The following is an 18966-nucleotide window of genomic DNA, read 5'->3' as shown; positions in this document are numbered from 1 at the left end:
CTTTTCTACTCCGAAATTCCAAATTTACATAGTCAACCATTCTTTCCTAAAATGATCTATAGGTTTATCCAAAACTATTCTCGTCCATTTGTCCGCTTTTCCAATTCCCATTACTTTTGCTTGCCATTATTTTATCTCAGGTATATTTGAAGATTTCCAACTCTGTCCAAATTATTCTAGCTGCCTTAGACAAATGGTTAAATAACTCTTCAGATTTAACGTTCTTAGACTTGTCTGCTAAACCTAAAAGACATAGTTCGGGAGTCAAAGGAAACTTTTGTTTAAAACTCTTACACATCTCTTCATGAACTTTTTGCCAATATTCTTTAGCTCTTAACGCAAGACCACCAGTGATGAAAAAAAGGACCTCTTTCCAGTCCACATTTCCAACAGTTATTTGGGTACCTTCTTAGAATCTTAAGGATTTTATAGGGTATGATGTACCATCGATCGTACATTTTGTAATAATGTTCTTTAAAATAACCTCAGGTGAAGCTCATTCCTTTAACCCAGGTTTTCTACCAAGTCTGTAATAGTATATTATGACCAACATTTTGTGCCCATCTAATCATAACATCTTCAGTGATCTCTGCTTCCGTTTTTATCTCCAAACAACTGTGGGTAAAATTTTAGTCATCCCCATTTGGCAATGTAGATTTAACTTCACAAATGTTAGTTGCCAGATGAATGGATTTTATATGAATTTTAGATTACTGTTATTACTGAATTTTATTGTTTTATGTGTATTGTAAATGATGTTTATTTTGAATGTCATGAGCTGCCCTGAGTCTGACCTTTGGGCCGGGAAAGGGCGGGATATTAAGTCAAATAAAATAAAATAAATAAAAAGAATACATATTAAAAGCTCACATCCTGAGAAACCCCTAACATCATTTGCAGAGAGGAAGTTTTAAAAAAATCAACAAGACCATCAGACGCATGGCTTTATTCTCACTGCCATGGGAAACGACAGAATCAAAGACTGTGGAAATAGGGATGATTTTAGTATGGGCATTTTCAGATTATATTTCAAAATGCTTTTGCTTTTAATGTACTTCACACCAACATGTTTTATGACTAGACAGAAAAAATGAAGTATAATCTCTGCTTGTTCTAATAGAGGCTCTTCTTTAGGTTAAAGAGAGGGGGAAAGGAGAAAATCTACTTAATTTAATAGCTCAGATATTAGAATTAGTTAATTGTAAAATTCTGTCCCACCTTTTCCCCATGAAATTTACTTAGCTCCTCTCAATTTCTTCCTCTTGATACCACTGTGAGGTAGGTTAGGCTGAAGGAATATGAGTGACCAAGGTCACCCACTGAGTTGAGTGGTGTCCCCCAAGTCCACTTTCTCCCTCTTGAATTCATTATAGTCATATTAACTAGCAGATGACCCCAGGACTAATTTCTTTGGTGCCCAATTATGAAATGGTGCTGGACTTGGTTCTGAGCGGGGCTCAAGACCTGGGGCAAAATGTAGATATTGTTGCACCAATTGAGAACCGTGACCACAGTGCTATTAAGTTCAGCATTCATATCAATGGAAAGTTACCTCCATAGCAGAGATGGGATCCAGTGCCTTTGAACGTGAAGGTTCCATATAGCAATTGTGACTAATAATGTAACTCCCTGAACTGGGTTAATCCCTTTCAGATACTGCAATTCATTGATTCTCAGCCTTTCGTTCCTTTTACCTCACTAGTCTCTATCAAAGAACCTGTGTGTTTCACCATTGTTGTGTTCAGATTTGTGAGTTGGGGCATTTTCTATAATGTGATGATGATTTAGAAATGACCTGGTGCAAAAAAAATTGGGGGGGTTGTGGTGGGGTGGCTGCCCATGGGGGGGCATCCAACTCAGATTTTGCCCAGGGCTCAGGTTTGCCTAGGTACGCCTCTGCCCCCTTTGCTGAGGGGGGGCTGGCGAGGGAACCTGTTACTAAAAATTTTGGATCCCACCACTGCCCCATAGTCCACAACCATCACATTTGGTTTCCAAAGAATGAACTTTATAAAAATCTTGGGAATGGTTAGAAAGAAGCTGAAAGGGAAACTCAACAGTGCCAGATCCCCAGAGGATTCTTGAAAGCTATTTAAAACAAGACTAACTGAGGCCCAGATAGAATGCATTCTCCAGGTTAGGAAAGTTCAACTAAGTCTAAAAGGATGCCTGCATAGTTAGTGACCCAAGCGAAGGAAGCCATCTAAGGCAAAATGGCTTCTTTTAAAAATGGGGAAAAAATTCCCCAAGAAGGTGAACAGAAGGCGGTACAGGGATTGGCAAAAGAACTATGCTAACAATTAGGGCAAATAAGAGAATTTAAGGAGTACAAATTGCTAAAACATCAATAGAAAAATACATGCTTTTGAAAATACATTCAAAACAGGAAATTGCATTTAGGCCATAAGATAACAAAAGAATTAAAGGATCAATGAAGAAAGATGGGTAGCTAGAAGGGAACCTAATTAATTGTTTGCATGTTCACTCTGGAAAGTGTGGGATACATATCCACACCAGAGCTAATAGGTTAAGGAAGAGAATCTGGAGAACTGGGTCAAATTGAGTTGATGAGAATCTGCCATTACTGGAAAAATTAAAATCTAGTAATTCACTCAGACTTGAGGGCATATATCTGATGGTTCTCAAGGATCTTAAATATGAAACTGTTGAACTATTAACCACTGTATGTAACTTCAGGGGCATATCGCCAAGGGGACATATGGGCCCAAATGTCCCCGGGCTGCAGCCATTTAGTCACGTGGGGGGTGGAAAATCCCACCCACCCCTCCTCCTTCCCCCCCAGGTCCATACAGTGACTTCAAGACCTGGTGCAAAAAAAGGTGGGGGAGAGTGGCCACCGTTACAGGGGGAGGGGGTGGAAACTCAGATTTTGCACCAGGCTACATTTGTCTTAGATTGTCCTTTGTAACTTGTTGCTAAAGTCAGCCTTGATCCAGAAGACTAGAACATACCTGATTTTTAAAAAGTGGTCCAGAAGGAAACTAAAGGTTAGTTAGCCTAATGTCTATCCTAAGTAAATTACTAGAAATTATTATTAAAGACAGAATTATTAAGCACAAAGAAGAACAGAGACTGCTGAGAGAAAATCAGCATGGCTGTTGCGAAGGGAAGTCCTGCCTCATCAAACTTTCAGAGTTTTTTGAGGAAGTGAACAAGCACGTAGATAATGGTGATCTGGCAGACATCATACGCTTGGAATTCCAAAAGGCTTCTGACAAAGTACCTCACCAAAGGCGCCTGAGTATGATTAGAAGTCACGTGATAGGAGGATGGGCTTCAAGACTGGTTAAGCAACAGAAAGCAGAGAGTAGGAATAAACTAACAGAATGGAGGGAAGTGAGCAGTGGGGTCCCAGAATGTGCTAATTAATTTGCTCATTAATATTTTAAACCTGGGGGCTAATGTTGTAGTGGCCCCAAGCTTTCCAATACCGCACATCATTCAGGATGGTGCAAGTAACAGCTAGCTGTGAAGAATCCCAAGAGATGGCCACCAACTGGATGAGCGGGCAGCAATATCGCAAATACGATCCACGCTAGAGCAAAAAAAAATCCAAACTTTAAGTATATACTGATGCAGCCTGACTTTTTTATTTTTTTGGTTTTTCTTTAAAACCTTTTTATGCTGCTTTTCTACCCAAATATGGTCCCTAGGGTGGTGCTGAAATGATGAAACTGAGGCTGTTTCCACACAGTCAAACAACAGCACCCTAGGGATGGTTAAAAACACTGCCAGGGGCCGAAGGGCAGCGTGGGCGTGTCTTTTCAGCCATCCAGAGCTGCACAGGAAGGAAAGGTAAGTGCCTCGCAAACACCTTGGGTAGCTCCATGTGGAGCCGGCCCTGCGGCAGCAGCATCGGGCTGCCCGCATGGGACCGTGCGAGTGGTCCCGATGCTCCACTAGCTTTATTTGAGCCGGTGGGAAGCCACTGCTATGGCCGTGCAAAAACAGCCTGAGACAGAAAGGCACCTTAAGGGTGTAGCTCGACTACTAGCCATGCTGACCAAAGGGAACCTTCCTGATAAAAGGCCTCTGAATCTCAGTGCCAGGAAACAACACACAACAGAGAGGGTGATAATGATGCCCACTCTTGTGAACTCCTTGGAAGAAAGGGGGGAAGGGATAAGAAATTGTAATGTACTGATAAAGAAACAAATACTGTCTCTCTTTCATGTACATACACAGAATTTATACGAGCACATAACCCTTTGCCCTCCCTTTCTCTTCCTTCCTGTTTGATCCTACAAGTGCCATTTTATATTTGCAATGGAAGCTCTACCGAGGACTATTTAATATGCCAGTTGCATATCTGCTATCAATTCCTACTCCCAGGTTTGTTTGTTCTTTTGCTCCCAGAAGGCCGATGGGTGTCGCACTTGTTGCTCACAGTTAACTTTCCAGTTGACAAAAAAGGACCTTTAAAATCTCATTAACCTTAGGGATAATCCACGGATTTGCACCAAATTGGTGAAGAATGCAGGATTATTGAATTTGTGGCATGACCTAAGCCAGTGGTGGTGAACCTATGGCACTCCAGATGTTCATGGACTACAATTCCCATCAGCCCCAGCCAGCATGGCCAAACATCTGGAGTGCCATGGGTTCGCCACCACAGACCTAAGCCAACATAAGAAAAACTGAAAGTACAGTTTAAGTAGTCCAAACTATAAAACGTCATCACATTTCAATATGACACCACCTTTCTTAGCTGGATTTTTCCCTGAATATTGGCCAGATTATATACCTTTCACCAGAACCCAAATTAGCTTGATCTTATGGAAAGAATGTCCAGAGATCAGAACCCTGCAAAACGTTACCTTTCCAGCTGCCGTGGCTGTGGAATTATTTCCGTTACTCGCTGCCACTTCTTTATGGCAGCGCTTCAATTGCACGGAGTGCCTCGATTGTCAGAAGTTTGTTTTGCTCGAGAGCAAAACTGTAAGGGCCTTAAATGCTTGCTGTTCCGTTTACTCTTTTGATTGCCTTCCTACTACGTAAATCAATTTGTTAATGTTCCCTACAAAATGCATGAGCCAGTTATACTGACAAACACACAAAGCTCATTCGTAATTAGCCGTTAATTAGTATGAAGGAACAGATGCTGTTGGAGTTTCAGCAGGCGTACAGGTTCTGTAAACAATGCTTATAAATCTAAATGAATTTATTAGCCACAATGCGAGTGTCAATGTTGAGCTGGCAACCATACAACTATGGCAGAATTCCCTTAACATAATCTGCAACATATTAATAATCCTTGTGTCAACAAAAGGCTACGGAGCAATCTGACTTGCTAACTGTCATCGCCGTTCTACTTAATCTCGTTTTATAAATCACTTATCGTTCTCCTACGGCCTCCCGTGTAGTAGGTGGGGAAAGAACCCTGCCTTCAAGATTTTGAAACCATGCCCGGTATCTTCTTGAGCCTCTACAACGAAGGGAAGTGCCTGGAATCCCCGTGTGCATTTTACAAATACACTGTGTTAATTGCCAAAGAGCTAGCAGGCTATAAATGTGGAATCCAGTGATTCTGATGGAGCCATATGGGCCCCCACAGGCTGAATGACAAATCTTGGGGAGCCCCGAGAACTTTGGAAAGGAAATGGAGGGTAGACTCAGAATTGTGCAGAGCCCCATTTCTCCATCTACAATGGCTTCTGAGAATCAGTGGGAAAAGAGTTATTTTATATTGCCACAAGTCCTTCAGAGGCCAATAAATGCAGGCTAACCATGGTATAAAACTTGTGTTGGGGGGGAACTTCGAATGGCCCCCGCTCCAAACGCAAGTCCGATCCACATCCCCCCCCCCCCCCCCCACAGCCCGGGTTTTTCAAGACTCACACGACCGGAGATTCTTTTGTTTTAACATGGATTGCAGCCGCAGCTGAGCGAATGGCTGCCCCAGGAAGTGAGTTACTTGGCCGTGCTTCCTTTTTTCCAGTCCCCGCCTCTCTGTTGCGTAGCTACAGAGGGGCACAGGGACAGCAGCATGGCTGTGGTGGTCCATGCCTGCCAAGCGTTGTAGCTATGCAGCAGAGGGAGGTGAGTAAAAAAAGAAGCGCCTCGGTGCGAAGGTGCGAAGTAAAAAAAGAAGCGCCTCGGTGCGAAGGCACGTGCCCCGGCCAATGCACTCCCTGACCACAGGACGCCCAGCCATAAGAATGACCCGGGGCTATGATGGGTTCATTTATCCCGCCTGCAACCTGCTTTACATTTGCTGTGCGGAAAGAGCCAGAGAGTTGCACAAAGCAACCAGGAGTTCACTGAATGAATGCCTGAGATATACAACAGACCATATAAAAGGTGCCACGTCTGGAGTTGCTTTTCTACGTCCTAACTTTGTTCTCACTCACTTGTTACCAGGCTGTTCACATCAGTGAAACTACCCTATAATGAATCAGACCATTGGTCCATCCATATCAGTACTGTCCACTTAGACTGGCTGTGGCTGTCCAGTATCTTAGGAAAAGGTCTTTCCCATCACCTCAGATCTGATCCTTAAAGGAGATACCAGGGATTGAACCTCGGACCTTGTGGATGCTAAGCAGAAGCTCTACCATGGAGCCACAACCCCTTCTCCAACTCAAGACACCGCCCCGCCCCCCCGAGCCTCTTCTTTGTTGAGACTCCTATTGAGAGGTCTGTTTGGTACCAGAACAGGACCACACAGCTCCAGCCTTACAAAAGACCCTTCTTGAGGAGGAGCAGAGGGCCCCATGTGACCCACTTCTCTAGAGACAAGGTACCTTCTCTCTCGCTCCACATCTCTCTTCAGTCACATCTAACTTACGGTGACCTCTGGTGGAGTTTTCAAGGCCAGAGATCTTCAGGGGTGGTCTGCCATTGCTTGCCTCTGCATCACAATCCTGGTATTTCTGGGAGGTCTCCTGTCCAAATACTAACCAGGGCTGCCCCTGCTTAGCTTCTGAGATCTCGAAAAAGGCAGGACTTCTTTTGCAGGTGAGCATTTTGTGGTTAATTTAATGACAGTGTTATTTTGAGAAAGCTACGTCCCACATTTATGTTAACACGCCTCAACAGCTTCCCATCAGAGCTTACTTCTGGGAGATTCCTCCAAATTCCCAAGCAACAGAGACTATGCCGTTGCGGATGTGGATCGCCTGAAACCATATCTCATATCCTCCTGGAATGTCATCTTCATAGTAACCTGTGCATGATTTTAATCCACCCTTTGTTGCTTCCAAAGCTTAATCGCTCTAAATTCCAAGCCACTCGCTTTTTGTTAAGGGATTGTAGTCCATCGATTACCTTGGCAGTGGCTAAGTTCTTGGAAAACATTTTAAATACCAATATTTAAATGTTTTAAATTGTAAATATATTTGCAATGTTATATGCCATTAAAGGTTAAATTGAATTGAATTGAAAGCTACGTGTTCTGCTTTTCCCAGCATAAAAAAAAGTGTTTCTTATCTCAGTATTAGATTTTTGTCAGCTTTCCTGAGTCGCTGTGTGTTGATGGGAAAGGCAGCATATGAAAAAATTCCATAAACAAACAACTTGGGAGTAAATCACTTTTGCTGTGCCCTCAAGAGAGGATTCCGATAGCTTTGCTCATCTTAGCAGTGCCTTCTGAAGGTGCCACCCTGCAAATGGGCTAAGGTCAGCCACTCCTCACTGGTGCACATTGTCTATAGGGGCTCTCACCTTGTGGAATGGCCTGCAGTAGGGCCCCCACACGTCCCTCATGCCACACAATGTGTAAAACGGAAATGTTCAGGAGGGTTTCCCCATGATTAGGTGATTAGAAGTGTAGTGGAACAGCCCAGGAGGACGCCTTTGGAGCAGCAGTGGCGTAGGAGGTTAAGAGCTTGTGTATCTAATCTGGAAGAACCGGGTTTGATTCCCCGCTCTGCCGCCTGAGCTGTAGAGGCTGTACATTCCCAACACATGCCAGCTGGGTGACCTTGGGCTAGTCACAGCTTCTCGGAGCTCTCTCAGCCCCACCTACCTCACAGGGTGTTTGTTGTGAGGGGGGAAGGGCAAGGAGATTGTAAGCCCCTTTGAGTCTCCTACAGGAGAGAAAGGGGGGATATAAATCCAAACTCTTCTTCTTCTTCTTCTATAAGGGAACAGGCCTGTATCCCACAGCAGCGAATCAACTGCAATGATTATTCTACGTATCATCTTGCTTTTACAGTCTTCTGTTCTTCCTTCTGGCCTAAGCAGTTGCCATTTGCATTGCTCCTCATTCTAGAACACAGGTGTCAAACTCACGGCCCTCCAGATGTTATGGACTACAGCTCCCATCATTCCCTGCCAGCATCATGCTGGCAGGGGTTGATGGGAACTGTAGTCCATAACATCTGGAGGGCTGCGAGTTTGACACCTATGTTCTAGAACGTTTATCCAATTGCATTGTTTGTTGGATGACTCATCGCTGCATTACGGCACTGTTTTTGATACTGTAATCCGCCTCAAGTATCACCAATAAGGAAGGGCTACAAATAAATAAAGGTTAAGAACCACTGATGCAACGTTAATGTGAGGAGTGATATCAAATTCCGTCAGCACAACGCCTCCGTGTATTTTTAACAAATCACATTATGACACGAGCGTCGACAAACAGTGAGCATTGAAGGTCTGAACCATGCGCAAATCTTGATCCCACATGGCCAAACAGTGACATCTTTCCTCGCACCATAAATGTCCCTTTAAACCTATTTTATAGATTTGAAATGGTACATTTAAGACTATATTGCTATGACTGCCTTCGGTACGACAAAGCTCACTGAGACAATACAGCCTTCACGCTACAGAGCTCCACGCTCTGACAAATATAGTACCGTCGGCGCCATTCTTAGCTGAGTTATGCCTGTCTAAGACCATCGACTCCAGTGGATTTAGAAATGTGTACTTCCACTTGTGGTGGCATGGAAGGCATCTAACAGAATTCCAACCATATTATATTTTTTCCTCCATCTTCGGCTTATCTAGCTCCTTGATCTTTTATTCCATTTCAGTATTATACAGCAATAGGAGCAGCTGTATAATTAACACACATCTGTTGTTCAATGTTCTACCATTACAATTTCTGGAAATCCTATTTGTCAAGATTTCAAAGCTGCAAAATTTGGACGACAGTCCAATGGAAAATGCATACAGATGTTTTTAAAGTGTTCTTGATCTTGGAAGTGTACATGTTTGCAAGTGACATTTCCGCCAACTTAAAACATACCTTCAATCTCTTTTGTTTGCTGGTTCATAGTTTACATAAATTCCCAACTATTCAAATTATCTTTCCCCAACTGATTTGGTGGCAATCTTAATAAGCTCTTGAGGTTTAGCGTGTCAGTTATTTGGGAAAAGGGACTCTTGGAGAGTAGATGGAGTAAGAGAATAGGGATTTAACTGATGGAAATTAAAGTTATTTTTCTATATGTTGCACAATAGCAAAGTTGGATAATGAATTCTTGCCAAAGTATTCCTATTACTATGTATGGGTGTGAAAGTTGGACAGTGAAGAAAGCTGACAAGAAGAAAGTGGATTCCTTTGAAATGTGGTGTTGGAAGACAGCGTTATGGATACTGTGGGTTCTAGATCAATGGGTTCTAGATCCAATCAAAACTGAATTGCCCCTAAAAGTTTAAATTCCCAAGCCTTTCTCAGGTATCAGAGGCAGCACCCAGGACTAGCTTGGGCTTGGGAAATTCCAGGAGATTTGGAGGCAATAGCTAGGGGGCGAACTTTTGTTTCTCTTAGACTCTATGGTATACCATAGAGACTGCCCTCCAAGGCTGCCATTTTTTCCCAGGCAGCTGATCTTTGGAGATCAAGTCCTGGGAGAACTGCATGCCCCACCCTGAGGGCTGGAGGCAAGCAACCCCAGCTACTCCTCTTTCCACAAAACCAGCTCAAAAAGAAGGGCAGGGGAGTGAATGGAAAGAACCAATGGAAGGAAGTGGACCAGGGTGAAGACTGAACCCCTCCTTTCCCAATCTGAGGTCTCTACAGGAGTGGAGGGTCAATTTTGTATACCCTTTGAACTCAGCTCCAAGGAGGCAGATGTACAACACATTCACTCAACAACTTGTCAGCTAGGGTCATTGGATGGCCTTCCCTTCCCTTCATGCGGCTAGAACCAGCCATCTCCTCAGATGTACATTCCCAGACATAACAATCTCTTATTTGAAAAGCCATACACAAAAGTTGACCTCTGGAAATAGTCCTATGGAAAAAAATGTTCTTTTTTTTTTCAGAACAGATGCAACATGCCCTGAACACAGGTTGGCCAGGGCCACGGGACGGGGAGCAAGTCTGCACTGGCAGGACAGGACTAACCACGAGGATTTCTGCCTTAAAAAAAAATCTAAGCATACTGACGACGAAAACCGCCACGCGGTTGTTTGTACCGCTGCCGCTCATAAATGCGAAAGAACGGCTGTTTAAACACAATGTGCGTATTAGTATTAGAGATATTAAAATAGCCTTCACTTGCAAATTAAACATTCTGAGCAAATACTCACGGTTGAGGCCACTCTGATAGAAGGGCACATTTGATCTAATTGGAAAAACATTTCGAGAGCTCTGGGAATAGTCACTGTTAACTGAATGCAACAACAAAAAACGAGAAAGAGCATGCACACCCGGGGGGATTACCAAATCAATTAACAACTAATTCAGAAACTAATTTCTATATTGCCTCTTAGCACAGAAATGTATCTTTAATTTCTCCTGCAATAAGCATCACCATGATCATCCTAACACACACTGACGCTCTAAATGAGTTTACATGCATCTCTTTTTGATTGGCTATATAACATCATTTCTTCACAGTTCAATGCAACTGTAGCCAAGTGCTCAGAAATATTTAATTATACTAGTAGCTTCTCATTAACAAATTAAATAACTATCGTGAAGACTGCACTATCATAATCAACAAAAATAATTACCACAGTGTTCTGGATAATCCATTTATTTAAAAAAAAAACACTGGAAAATTACTCAGAAAAGCCTACCTAAATTGTATTTGCATTTCAAAAACATGTAATGGGTGCTGAGATAAAGGACCGTCATTAGGAATTAGGGACGGAACACTAGAAGAACTTCTCCCAAACCCAGAATTACTAAATTTTGCCATTATCTTGCAATTGACATTTTGAGTGTTGTTCTGGAAATAAAGAAATCTGCAGTTACCAACTTCAAACAGCTAATCACCCTGTTATTTTAATAGCTAACGCTGCACAAAAGCTGGCAAAAGACATTCCACAGCCAATACGGCAAGAATAATTCATTTGGGTGTTCATACAATGGCTTTACTTCTAATAGACATAAAACCAAAGCCTGTCCATTCAGTGTTATTTCCGTCGCTCTTGGAAGTCATTCCTTCTTGGTTTTGCATTCACATAAACAATTTTGTATTTACTGAGAGAAATGTTAACACACCCCTAGCTCACTCCATTCACTAAGCTATGTGTACAAATGAATGTACAGAATGTACTGCCATGCAAGACCAGGTATGCCATTAACCCATTAATAAACAGAGGGTGTTGTCTTACAGAGGATGTTGCCAAACAAGTTTCACTTTTGGACAGTACATACACACACACTTATTTATTTATTTATATTTTTATTTATACCCCACCCTTCCCGACAGGGCTCAGGGCGGCAACAACACAAAACCAATACAGAATAAAAACCTCAAAGCATAATTAAAACAGCAAATCCCAATCAGAGATGGTGACACCCCCCCTTGCGCCCATGGGATTAGGTACAGTTATATGCACATCTATCTATCTATCTATCTATCTATCTATCTATCTATCTATCTATCTATCTATCTATCTATCTATCTATCTATCTATCTATCTATCTATCTATCTATCTATCTATCTATCTATCTATCTATCGTTGCATTACACTGTTGTACTATGTAAGAATTGCTGTTTTTAATTTATGTATTTAGTGGTTGAATCATATTTGTTTTATGCTTTTATACTGAATCTTGTGTTGTTCACCGCCCAGAGCCCTTTGGGGGTTGGGCGGTATACAAGTCTAATAGATAGATAGATAGATAGATAGATAGATAGATAGATAGATAGATAGATAGATAGATAGATAGATAGATAGATAGATAGATAGATAGATAGATAGATAGATAGATAGATAGATAGATAGATAGATAGATAGATAGATAGATAAAATATCTATCTATCTATATATGTATATATGTAATTTATATATGTATGTAATTTATATTTGTAATTAAATGTAAAATTATATATAAAATTATATATAATTATATACATTTTAGGGAGGTCATCTTACATCCAGAGCCTCCATCCTTCTGAGTAAATATGGTAGATGAGTGCGAAAGGGGGGGAAATGATTGGATTCTTGCACATCAGTTTAATTAAATCTGCTTTCTTTTGGTTACAGGTCCCCACTACCTTTTACACTGCGGCTGATTGGTAATCTTAAAACAGGAAGAAAGTTGTTTCAGGCCTACTTTATTGGTGTAATGCCTCATCATTCCCAGTCCTTTTCCCAGGATGTGGCAGTCTGAGCTCTACCCCTAACAGCTCCATACTGCTTTCTTTGTAGATTGTGAGAGTAGGATTTTCTCACAAAGCAAATGAACACCCCCACCCCATCCCCTTTAGATTACTTTTTAAATGTTTTCATGACAAAAGGCACATGACCTAAGGGCAAGGAAACAGAATCAGCCACAAACAGCAACACAGCAAAAGGACGATTGAAAAGCGGAGTTCACCCATGTTGGGACCTTGTACCATGAGTGTGATGTTTTGAGTGTGATGTTTTGCTAGTTTGCTACTTTTAAAAGCAGCTTTTTGTTCATTCTCAGGATACTCTATGAAAGCCTGCCGCATAACTATGTCATATACTTTACCCCCACCCCAGGGTTAAATAGGGACATGGGATTCTTATCTCACTACAGAGGCTAATTTTCCACTCCTAAGCATTTCTCCTCTGTTCTAATCAAACTGATTACATTTTGCTTTGTACCTCTGCATCCCGAGTTTCATCTTTGTAACACCCTTCCTACCTTCTGACTGGGATATAAGGTCTGTTCCTCCTTACATCTAAGGAAGGGAGCTCTGATTCTCAAAAGCTTATACCCCCAATATGTTATCTAAGACGCTACTAGGCTGGAATATAGCTCATATATTTTACTTTATCCTTAATATTAAAATAGTTCCTGTGGACAACTCAAGTCCGTGTTAATTTTGCCAGCTGACATTTCAAATGGCACAACAGTTTGTTTTCCCCTTGTGAGCATATCTGAAGAGACTTATCTAGCCTGATTTCACAAGATGCTTTTTGTATTTCCCTTGTTTTAAGAACATGCTAAGATACAAAGTTCAATATTTTGAGAAATATCAAATTGGTTGTTGTGGGTTTTCCGGGCTGTGTGGCCGTGGTCTGATAGATCTTGTTCCTAGGTAGATCTTGTTCCTAGGAACAAGATCTACCAGACCATGGCCACAGAGCCTGGAAAACCCACACCAACCAGTTGAATCCAACCGTGAAAGCCTTCGAAAATATCAAATTGTTTTGCTTGTCTGAGTATTTCTATTGCTTACCACTATTTATGTCTCTGGACTCCTACTATTAAAAGAATTCAGGGCAATTTACAAGGAATGTAAAAGCAAATCCAATGCACATTAACATGAAACTGCTAACATGACAGGGTGAGGAAGACTTACGTAAAATGGGGGGAATCCTATATGCTTTAAAGATTTTTTAAAAAAATTCAATTCCCAGCATTTTCAGACACAATAAGCAACATTACTACTACAGGAGCAGAACGAAATCCAGAATTTTGACAGGTTTCTTGAACAAATATAAGGAAATCATAATTATCCATATGGTCAGACCAGTGGTGTGGTGCCAACGGTGCGGGAGGGGTCATGTCTCAGGCATGCGCCGGTGCAGGGGCGTGGCCAGGGCATTCCGGGGTGGGCAGGGGGGCAGGGCACGTGCGTGCCCCGGGCGCTTTTTCCCCTCGCTCCGCCCCTGGGTCAGACCAATGTCCACCTCATCTCCAACAGTGTCAAAAACAGTAGATGCCCCTGGGAACACACAAGCAGGAGCCTTCTCTTCCCTTGTAAGAACTACCAATTTTATTCCTATCCTCTGCTTCCCATTGTATCAGCTATGTACCAAGTCTCAAATAAAGAGGTAAATTTCAGCAATGATATGTATTTTAATCAAAATATCAACAATTTCACATGCAACGTGCTAGCTCACATTATTCTTCTCAGTGTTGAGAGATTTTTTTTTACATTCTAGACTCCATTGAAAGGTGACAGAGCTGTCAACAACTCATTGGACCCATTTATTAACTATGTGACAAATAAAACCAATCTTCTAAGATCCAGATTCTATGTTAATCACAGGTCAGTTAAGGAATATTTTGGAGATCTCTGCTGGCCATGTTTTTAATAGATTCCTATAAGCTCCTACTGAAAATGTGGGGAAAACCCCTGAAACAATGAGGAATATCGCCTGTATTTTTAACCTTTGCCATCTTGGATAATTAAATCTTCTGGGGAGGAGTCAACTTTACATTTTTATTTCCTGTTGTAATTGGTTTGCATTGCTGCCACTTTCATAAATTGCTTTTAACTTGCAATTTGTAGCTGCGATTGTTTGCTTTTTGTTGTTTTATTTTGATGATTCATCACCCACCTCCCGCTCCCCTTATTGTAAGCCAGGCATGAGTATTATTTTAACAACAGAAAGGACTGAAATTTTCCAAAATAACTAAATGCATGTGTTTGTTAAATTCAGTTTTTATTGTATTAGCCCACATTGTTGCCTTGTCACATATACATTTTCAAGGAGCTAGAACAATTTTTATTGGGGGGGGGGGGGTAAATTCTTCTATTCCAGACTACAACCTGGGGGGGGGGGGGGGGTCAGCAGGCAGGTTTTCGGGAATCCCTTTTTCTGAATTATTTTGCAATTGTAGATCAGGGAATTTGGGCACTGTTTGGCATTTTTCATTGATTGCCAAAAATATGATCTTGCCAGAGATCAATGAATTACAATGTCTATCTAAAGAAATAAATAGTTGCAAAGTTATTGGCTGATACTGATCCAAATGTAAGTGGGAAATTTTCTATCTATGGCTTTCGATACTTTTTTCTAACTGCATATTTTAGATTTTTGTATTTCTGTATGTTTGGCTATTTCTGTATTACCACACTTGCTGGATTTATTTTGCTCATGACCTGTAGGGTTATGAAAGTAAAAAACAAAAATACAGGAATTACTATTCAACGGCACAGATTTGGGAGGAATTTTTGTATGCATGTGGCATGCTACTATTATAGCCATCTTAAATATCCTACAAACTCCCCTGAAGGGATTTCACCTTCCTAATCATGCTCTTCGCTATCCTTTTAATTAATCCCTTCCCTTTATGAGAAAATTAATTTACTGTTTCTTGGATTTTCTGAGCAATTTTCCATTCATATGTCAAATTGGACAGCACTGTGGTCATTGCTCCGTAAGGTTTGAAAATATTTCCCTCTCATACTATGTCCTAGAGTACCACTTTAGATTAAATCAAGATTGTTCTCTCTGGTAGTGAGTGCCATTACTATTATAAGGCTACAGGAAACTTCCGTTCTGTAGAGTTCCCTTCAGATTGAATACCTTTTTATAACAGGGGCAAAACTATGACACAATTCTATGCCTTCCCAGTATACTCACTGTGGTTATTGTTGCCTCATGACCTTTAAAAAAACTCTACTTCTCTTCCTTCAAAAAGGTCATGTGATAAAATTACCCTAACACTTCAGGTAAACAACGCAAGAGCCGCTCCTGGACCTGATTCAGAAGAGGTTTCAGGAAACATCTCAGTCGATCAGTACCCAGATTTGAATTCATAATAGTGGCAGAAAAAAAACCGATCCTTCAATAACAACTGTGCCGTCAAATTGCAGCTGGCTTACAGTGACACCAGAACCATGGGATTTTCAAGGCAAGAGAGGAACAGAGGTAGTTTGCCATTGCCTTCCTCTGCATAGCAACCCTGTTTTTACGTATTACGTATTTACGTATTTACGTATTTACGTATTAACAGTGTCTGACCTTGCTTAGCTTCCAAACTCTACCACGATTAGGCTAGTTAGAACTATTCAGACAGTTAAAACCCTACAGGGTCACCACAAGTCAACCGTAACTTGACGGCCCTTTCTGCCACTACGCTGGTACTTTAATAGTCTTTAAAGAATGAAGCAATTGTCTCACAAAGTGGTCCCTCGTCCATAGCTTTTATTTCGTTATGTTGGTTAGTTAGTCTTTCAGGCGCCACAATAATTCTTTGTGGCTTTTACATCACACAACAGAATTGACTAAGCAATCTGTACGAAAGAGATGTAGCCGACAGGAGAAAGAAAACTGGGAACTGGGAACCAAGAAGGCAATCTTTGTTTTTGGTAAATAAACTGCAGACCTACTTAGTCTCTTCACTTACATGGTAACCCTTCACTTATATGGTAACCCTAACCCTAAAGGTGTCCCGCCGCCCTGCAAAAATCTGAACATATGCAGAAAGCCAGAAATACCCCCTGCTCTCCAAATAACACAACTCTTCTATGACAAATGGAGCATGAATGAGACACACAAGAGTAGGCTGAAGAGCCGTTTATAATCTTCTAGCACTTACACGGCAAATTGAAACTTGGCAAGACAAACATTTCAGCATCCAGGTTAAAAACAAACGGTGGCTCGCTGCACACTTTTGGAGTTTGTTTATCTCTGATCGCTGCAAACCTCTCCCGCGCTTACGACAACGTTAATGCCTTCCATCAAATAAGATGCAACACAAAGGTTGGGATTTCTCTCTGGAGAGAGATGAAGGCGACCCCCCGAAACACGCTGCAAAACATGTCTTCTTTCTGGCGGCCCCGGTTTCAGGTCTGACACTTGCCCGAAGCCTTCCGGTGTTCCTCTGCTCCTCGTAAAGAGGGATCAGGGAAATCAGTGTGACTGCTTCGAGGTGGCAGCGGCTCCCTTTTCAAAACCTATTTCAAAGATATTTTCACTGAACCTTGTTGAAATGTTTTAGGAACAGTTGTCTAAAGCCAGCACAACATGTCAATGGAGAGGAATGATTCTGAGTGATAGCCACAGGGATGCTGTTTGCCTCAAATGGGCAGGCAGATTAAACAAACCGAACTGCGATTCGTCTGTGCAGACAGACCATAATGCTGGGTGTTATTCCTTAAACTCCTCTTCCTTTCGTAATTACTGCGGGCTCCGGTGACGGGCGGCTTGTCAACTGTCTAATCCTCCAAGCGATTTATATTAATTTTAAACAAAAATTCAACGGTATCATTAATCATGGGGGGGGGGGGAACAAACTGAAAAGTTAAAAAGCAGCAGGGGAGTTGACAAAAGAAGAAGAACGTCTAACACGAGGCCTGGTGAGAGAGAGGCTTTGCTCTACCTTCTAAAAGAACAACAGTACGGATCGAACAGATCTCTCTCAGGAGAGGGATCTACAAAGGAGAGCTGCCAGGAAGGAGGCGCTTTTTACTGGGAGATCATTTTGCTTCCCTTCCCTTCCCGCTGCAGAGTTTAATTTGACTTGTGGGAAGAGGAGACATAAGAACAAGCCAGCTGGATCAGACCAGAGTCCATCTAGTCCAGAACTCTGCTACTCGCAGTGGCCCACCAGGTGCCTTTGGGAGCTCACGTGCAGGATGTGAAAGCAATGGCCTTCTGCTGCTGCTGCTTCTGAGCACCTGGTCTGCTAAGGCATTTGCAATCTGAGATCAAGGAGGATCAAGATTGGTAGCCACAGATCGACTTCTCCTCCATAAATCTGTCCAAGGCCGGAGTGAGAGAAGACCTTCCCTCAAATACAGAGAACTTCAACATCAAAAGTCTCTGAAAATGTACAATGCTTATTGTGAGAGGGGAGGGAAAAGGAGAGAGATAAGAAAACTCAGCTTCCAGGCACCTGAGGTCCAGTGCTGGGAGAAGAGTCTGATGACCTTTGGCCTCCCCTGCACCATTTCTGACATGTGAGGGGGCTCTCTGCCACACTGGGGGTCTCCACATGTGCTCACTGGTACACAAAGATTTCCCTAATAGGGCAAATAGCATAGAGGGGGAGGCATAAGCATCTTCTCCCTACATGCCGTGGTTCCAACCTGAATTGAGTCCTGTACTCCCAGGAATTTAGGCCCCAGCAGGGAACTCACAAGTACACATCTGACTTGGCCCCTTCCGCACATGCAGAATAATGCACTTCCAATCCACTTTCACAATTCTTTGCAAGCGGATTTTGCTATTCTGAACAGCTGCAAAGTGCACTGAAAGTGGATTGAAAGTGCATTATTCTGCATGTGCCGAAGGGGGCACTGGCAGCCTTTGCAGCAGATCCAGATCTATCCTAGGGACAATGAAGTGTGAACTGGATCATCTCAGTCAAGAAATGCATGAGAAAATATAAAACGGATGCTAACAGGAAGCTAGGGTAATTGCATACTGAAAACAGATTAATACGATAACCACGTACCTGTGCTGGAACCAACCAATTAGATCCAAATAATTTGACTAATAATGTGACTGCTCATTAGACAGGACTTTACCATGTTTTCCTTCAGATCCCCATCAAAAAAAGGCACTTGCCAAGGTGGGAATGCCTCCAGCATGGCATCCAATAGGACACACCTCCCACAAACTGAAGGGAGGAGGTGCTCTCTGGATCTGGAGGATTTTTGGATCAATAAAAATATGTGATGGGGGGATTGGTGGGGAAAGGGTCCCAGAGGATGGTTCTGCTGTGCTATATCCCCCATATTAATGGGCACACCAGTTCAACAGCCAGTCTATGTAGCAGCCAGATCATGGATCGGGTCCCTCTTTCCTCCTTACTTTGCTTACTTCGGCTGCTCGCTCCTGCCTCGGATCTAACAGATTCAAGCAAACTGACAACTGTGAGATTT

General features: G+C 42.1%; 1 protein-coding gene across 4 annotated transcripts in view; it reads right to left on the bottom strand.

Moving 5' to 3' along the window:
* Positions 1 to 18966, bottom strand: part of AGAP1 (ArfGAP with GTPase domain, ankyrin repeat and PH domain 1) — a 426302-nt gene that overhangs the window by 265679 nt on the left and 141657 nt on the right. The window lies entirely within an intron of this gene.

The sequence above is a fragment of the Sphaerodactylus townsendi genome, linkage group LG01 (genome assembly GCF_021028975.2).
Source record: "Sphaerodactylus townsendi isolate TG3544 linkage group LG01, MPM_Stown_v2.3, whole genome shotgun sequence".
Taxonomy (NCBI): Eukaryota; Metazoa; Chordata; class Lepidosauria; order Squamata; family Sphaerodactylidae; genus Sphaerodactylus; species Sphaerodactylus townsendi.
The sequence above is the reverse complement of the archived record's forward strand: the minus strand, read 5'-3'. Positions and strand labels throughout refer to the sequence as shown.